General features: G+C 39.9%; 1 protein-coding gene across 1 annotated transcript in view; it reads right to left on the reverse strand.

The window, feature by feature from the left end:
• The window catches only part of CD36 (CD36 molecule), a 74,877-nt gene extending 68,338 nt beyond the window's left edge, over positions 1 to 6,539 (reverse strand). The window contains exon 1 of the mRNA XM_008686180.2: positions 6,442 to 6,539. The gene's annotated coding sequence lies outside the window, so the exon portion shown is untranslated. The remainder of the gene's footprint in view (positions 1 to 6,441) is intronic.
• Positions 6,540 to 6,762: the final 223 nt, after the last annotated feature.

Below are 6,762 nucleotides of genomic sequence, written 5' to 3' on the forward strand. Positions count from 1 at the left end.
TACGAAGTCGTTCGCTCAGGGATTTCTCTTGAAAGCCATCTAGAGCTACTTAAGGATTTTAGGGAAGGCATACTTAAGAAAATTTAGGTTAGGAAGATGGCTTTGGCATGACGTGGAGAACAGATTGGACAGAAAGTCAGAGGAAATCTTTTGAAATAACCCAGGCAGAAAATTACATGGTCTGAATTAAAGTAGTGGCTGGGGAGGAAGCAGTTGAGAAAGATTTCAGAAATATTTAGTAGAGATGGGGAGATATTCTGAAGGTAGCAGGAATAGCTCAGCCTTGCTGAATAATTAGCTAGATAAAGGGGAAAAAAATCAAGGAGTCCTGTGTTTCTGGCTCCAGTAACAAGATGAAAGAAAAGAATGGAGAGGAAATAATAGGACTAGATGTGGGCGTGGGAGGAGGTTAGGTCTATGCCATTTTCGCTGAGCTAGCTGCAAGATCCCGGGCCAGTCTCTTAAGCTCTGTTTACTCAGTCTTAAAACGAGGATAACACTATCCATGCCTAAATTACTGTGAGACGTAACAATAGTTAATCCTTCTGAGCACTTGCCACGTACAAGGCACTTGCGTAAGCATCTCACATGCAGCAACTTGCTGACTTTGAGCAACTGATGTATGGAGGTAGGTACTTAGATTATCCCCATCTTAATGGACGAAGCAGAAGCAGAGAGAGGTTCACCGCCTTAGCCAGGGTCGTGGAGCTGGCAAGTGGCGGATCCAAATTTCAACCCTTTTTAATCTGACTACAGAGAGGATGTTCCCACCAATGGTTTACAATGCCTCTCATTAATCACTCATCATTTTACATCATTATCAGAGTGGTTATAATTTCTGGTTTCACTGGCAGGATGTAATTACCTATTTAATCTATTCATTTGTTTAAAAAGTATTTGCAGAGTCTACGTATGTACATACATTTTACTCAACACTGGGATCGATCCAAGCACAGTGAGTGACACACCTATCTTGGGGCCGCTTTCAGTTTAATTTTGAACATAAAATGCACATCAGGAAACAGAAGACAAAATTTTATGCGTTTAAAGGGGTCGGATACTTTCAACATAAGATATAAGGCACCCACATCGAGCCCTTGACCAGCAGGCACCGGGACCATGAGATACAGAACTGGGATCCCTTGAACATACAGATTATTGGTGAAACTATAAGAACTGATAAGGTCACTTAGTAGGTGTTGATGGAGAAGGGAGCCCTAGAAAAACTGAAGAGAAGGAAACAGGGGACTGTCACTTCAATGCCTATTAGGCAACAGCAGAAAAAGCTCCTTTAACTTCTATGGGCCTTGGAGTCCTCACTTGTAAAATTAGCGGATCTCGGTTTAAGAGTATGCTAAGAACTCTTCCCACTTCTAACGTTTGCAGCTTTTGCTGTGAACAAATGTGAACATTGGGAGAGCTGCCGAACGTCGACTTCCAGCTTTAAACCTCAGAAAGAAGCCAAGCTTCATAGCTGTTGCTCTGCCATGGTAAATAATTAGTAAGTCGTTTTCTTTTCACAAAAGACTATTCAGTGACTTTCAGTTGCTTTTATTTATTCTACAGGATTTCAGCTTAGAAATGTTCTCGCGGTTACTATGTACAGAAGTTCTGCGTGGGAGATTTTAGAGAGAAAAACAAAATGGCACCTCTATTACTTAAGAGGAATATTAATGGGGTAGAGAAGATAATGGGCATAATCAGAGCAAGCTTCTTGCAGTTTGCCTCTTAGGACCAGGATTTACCTTTTTCCTGGCCTAATCCTTTTTTTCCTGACTTCATCGGGTAAAACATAAAACATCACTGAATTAGCTTAATAGAAGTGCAGGATGAGGATGCAATACACAGAGGTTTGGAAACCCAAAGAAGAAACTTGCAAGACGCTCTCAATGTAGTCATGGAGGAACCCCGACCCGGGGGACTGAGGAAGACAACAGATGATGACCGGGCCTCTACAACTAGCTGGCCACTCCTTGCAGCCCCAGGGGGGATTCTGGGGTTCTGTGTGACTAGGCTAGCAAACAACAGCTGCTATATGTGCTGTGGCTTCCCATTAAGTGTGTGAGAGCCGAGAAATCATAACTATACCTGGGCTGGGTTAGCAAATCTTGCAGATGACCATTGGACCCTGAGTAGAACAGAAGGGACAGAACTAGAAGTTTTTCCTCTAGCTTTATCCAAAACTTGGCACATCGAGTGAAGACATCTCAGAGACTGAATGCAGAAGCAAGCACATCTAAGCTTTGCATGCAGATGGGATTGTGAGGGGGCTGAAGGGGGTGGGGGGACGACTAAGAAATCAGTGGTATTCGGTGAAATCAATGAGCTTCATGGACTTGACCCACCGGGAGATCATCAGCGTGCATTTACACACTTCGTGTCATATGAATTATAGAATATTTGTGTATTACATTTTATAATTAAATTTTTAACAGATGATCTACTCTGTATGACAAAGTAACAAAAACAAAACCCCAGCCCGCTGGGAAGGGCCGGTTGGTGCCACGGGTGGTGATGTTCCATGAAACCGCCTAGGATCTCGCACACCAAACACTGCACAGATCTATCACTTTACGGCAGAGATTTGCACTAATCGGGGTATTTTTTAAAGAGCACTAAGCCTAAGAGACGCATTTAAATGTTTAAATGATGAAAACTTCTGGACAGTTTAGAGCACTTAGTGGAAGGTGAACATTTTGGGCTAGCAAAGATGTAGACACAATACTTCGGAATAAATGAGTGTGAGTGTTTACTGTGTGTCGGACACCGGGCAGTGCTGGTGCTCAGTTACAAACGGCCCAGCCCAAGGGCCAACTCTGAGGGCACAGTGACGATCTTATCACCGTGCATTACACTTACCACCGCTTGTGTCCTCCTGCACTCTAATTGCCCCTCCACGTGTCTGCTTAGATCTAACTTTGACCGAGCGGCTCTGAAAAGGAGGAGGCTCCTGGAAACTAGACGTTTCCATAGAAACTAGACGTCTTTCCCTTCCCCTCCAAGAGACGGAGCTAAAATTTAGGTGTTTGTTTGTTCACTCTTTCAGACAAAAGAGTTCAACAAAAAGTAACCCTCAGGAGCTATTAAACCCAAAGCCGGGAGTGCGCACTCAGTTAGGTAATTGTATTCCGGGGTTTCCATGTGCTTTCTGTTAGTTACTTAGTATTTTAAGAATGCATTGCTCATTTGTAGGGTCAATGGCAAGAAGTTAAGAGCGGGCAAAGGAAGTAACTCTGCCCAGTATCTTCTTTCTAGTTCTGTAAAGTTAACAGTCGCCCGTCCGCCCTATCTTCTTTAGGAGATGGATGGTTCACTAAGGGTCTGTTTGTGCGCAGTGGTGGGGACAGTGTCCACAAAATCATCCTATGTCTGTATCATTTACCAAGTTAACAGTTTTTTTTTTTTAATAAACCTTTCAGAAAAAGATTTCATTCCATATAAACAAAATTTAGAACAAGCACCTGAAAAAAGATCCGGGATCCTTATAACCGCCCAGCACAATATCATTCACCATGTTCTCTAGAGCCCACAACAGTGTCTGACACAGAGTAAATGCTCACATGTATATTTTAACGAGTGCCTCAATAAATAAATGACTCAGAGACGGCTGATTCCATCAGGTTTGCTGTTTTAGGGTTCAATCTTAAAGTAAGAGTACTTGTTGGAAAGATCCCACTCACTGCAAATTTATGCCTGCTCTAAAAAGACAGTGTGTGTAGGGTCCACGCTACAATAAACTAACTTTTATTACTTCATTTCTAAAACTTCCTAGATTGAGATACACAAAGGACACTTTACAATGCTATCTGTTACATTTCAAATCGGGTGATAATGAAATTCCAGACTAGGACAAAATAAGCCTCCACATGAATTTTGTTTAGCCTGTGTTTCTTAATTTTTAAAACTATGACATGACTATTAATACCCTTTTTGATTTCCTAAAAATTAAAGTGGGAGAAATATAACATTTATATTTGGAAGGCTTAATGAGAAAAACAACATTAAGATATGAAACTACTGTTTTTTTTGTTTTTTTTTTTTTTAAAGCACTGTTCTTATTCTACTTTTAAACTTCACAAGCACTGAACGAAGAACAATGCTTTTCTATTTGGAGACACTCTGGACTCCTTAATGAATGTATCCAAGCTGTTTGCTATGCCCCTCAATAATGCTTGCCAATTTTCTGTCGTTTCCTCTTTCAGATGATAGTGTTTGTGTGACAAAGGTCTCTGGGTATGTTTCAAAACATTTTAAACAATTTAACAATGTACCACCAAGCACCTTCTTTAAAGTGTCACTCAATTTCCACACAGCTAAATTTGTCAGAAGACACAAAACTGAATTCACCGTACCAACCTTCATAAGGAAATGGCTAGAAAGTTCACTGGGAAACCAGAGGCATACTCATTGCCTTATGTGAAAGAAAAAAGCTTTTAGCGGCTTAGTCAATTTCTGCTAATGCTGCTACAATACAACAAACAGTAACACTATTTACAAAACTATGTTTCTTTTTATATTCTCCATGCACTTATGCTAGTTTTAGACTGTTTCCTTTTCCTGACCAACAGTTCATTGTTTATGATGGAGAGAATCACTCTTAACCCAGCAGAATTTAGGATTCCAGGAACTGGATGAAAACAAAGGGTCACTTCACCTGCAGTTACCTCCCATTCCTCACTTCAGGCCACTTCTCTCAGGCTGCGGCAAAGTGGTGATGCACTTTGCAGTTTTCAACCAAAGAACGATCAAAAACATGAACAACGGACCAATAAAAGACATTTTCCCTTGTCTTTCATTTTAAAGCATTTCTTTTTGAATTTCAGAATTCTACGAGGTTTAGTTTATAAATGCTAAGACTATTAAATTCCCTAATGAGTAATCTTAATTTGCCATTTGTGCTAAAGGCAAAATTAGCCATAGTCACATTAACATCATCGATTATTATGTACTGATTTGTTAGCCACATTAAAGCCCCCACCCCACCTTGTTTTCCGCTTTTGCCTGGCAGTGATTTTTCTGAGTTCAAGAGCTTAGCTTTTCCCAGGTGAAAATTGTTTTTATTATCCTCGGGTGTTTGCTTTCTTTCTCAAACTCTCAGAACAGTTAGCTGCAAAGTTGTCATTGTCCTTTACAAAAGGATCGGATTCCAAATAATTAGTGTTTGTGTTGTACATCATTTGAAAATATTTCTCCTTTCCTTGTCAGGATTACAGGAGTCTCATGTATTGCCCTACAAATCCCACTTTCATTATTTAGTCAGGTGTACCTGAGAACAAGACGGGTTGCCTGTTTCTCTTCATCTGATCCACGTCCCACCTGAGCTGTGAGTTCTCAAGCAGGGAGTGAACAAGAAGTTAACACTTTTGTAAGCTCAGTCCAGAATGCTCTCCCCAGAATTCAGCACAGCTCTAAGCGACCATTTCTCCAAAGAATGAAAGGAAATGATCTTCTTTAAAGGTAAAGAATTCAACCAAATTCCTTCTGAGACTTTATAAAATAGCATGCAGTGTCAGAGGGGACTGTTCTTAAATCCGCATCTGGTTTTCTCTGTAAGCTAAGTATGTCCTTAAGTCTCCTTTCTGCATAAGTCACTCCTCTATCATTCTCTGCAGTGTTCTCTGATCTTATGCAGCCATACTATGAAACACCCCATGTTACAAAGTTCTGCTATGTGACAAAACCCCTTCCCTCCAAAATAAGATACCTGGTGCCCACAGTCAGTACAATTTGTATGATCACCAGTGATCAGTAAGTATGTATGGAAAGATTTTTATTTTCTTTTTTCCTTCTAAGAGCTTGTCAAGAGAATTGGATCTTTTTAAATTATTTCTCAAACATACTTGTTAGTCTTGACAATGTGCCAAAAAACATTTTCAGAGTCCCATGAACAAAGGTCGTTCAACCTCTAGTCTCATTCAAAAAAAAATAAATAAATAAAAGTTTTTGCAATTTGGAAGAGAAAATTTTAACTGGTCAGATTTTTAGAGTGTCCTCTTTAAAAGAATAATATCTTTTTAAAGCCTAGAAGAAGGTAAACAGAAATTTAAATAAGAAAACTCAGACTAGATTGAGACAAGCCATGTCAACTTAAGAGAATCTGAAGGAATAAGATTTCCAGTAAAATTATACTTTTTGAAATAAGAAATTTGCACTTCCCGATACTTTCCAAGTCAAAGCCATGAAAATGAGCAAGCGGAAATATTGTGGGATGAATTTGGAGACTAGTGGAAATGTTAAAATTGTCAAAAGTCTGTTCACCTATTTAGTTGAACGCTTACAAATGTTAAAAGAAGCATCCTAGACTAAATTATTACAAAAGATAGTATGACCTTCTTAAAGAGTTTAAAAATAATGATTACTAATATTTATTAGATGCTAGTCCCTCCACAACAAAGACACTTATAGCCACACCCCTAAGTAAAAACAATTTTGCTCACCCACCTCTGGAGTAGCTTGCTTGCCTAGATGTAGGATCTGAAGTCTGACTTCAGGGACACTGTTGTAGGAGGAGACGCAGAAAATCAACACATGATTCCCACAGCACAGCAGCTGAGAACTCAAAAATGAGGCACAGGGTCTTGACCATTCATCTGTCTTTAAGGTTTTCCTGACATCTGAAAGCCATTGACATCCCGAGCCCTCCAGCACTTGAGGCGCATGCCTGACACGAGATAAATATAGATCCCTGACACCTGAGCCAGATGGAAGGAAAGTTAACTTGAAAAATCTCATTCATTTCGTGCCTCAGTTGAGGAAAATAAA

Source organism: Ursus maritimus, unplaced genomic scaffold (assembly GCF_017311325.1).
Source record: "Ursus maritimus isolate PB19 unplaced genomic scaffold, ASM1731132v1 scaffold_3, whole genome shotgun sequence".
In the NCBI taxonomy this organism is placed as follows: domain Eukaryota; kingdom Metazoa; phylum Chordata; class Mammalia; order Carnivora; family Ursidae; genus Ursus; species Ursus maritimus.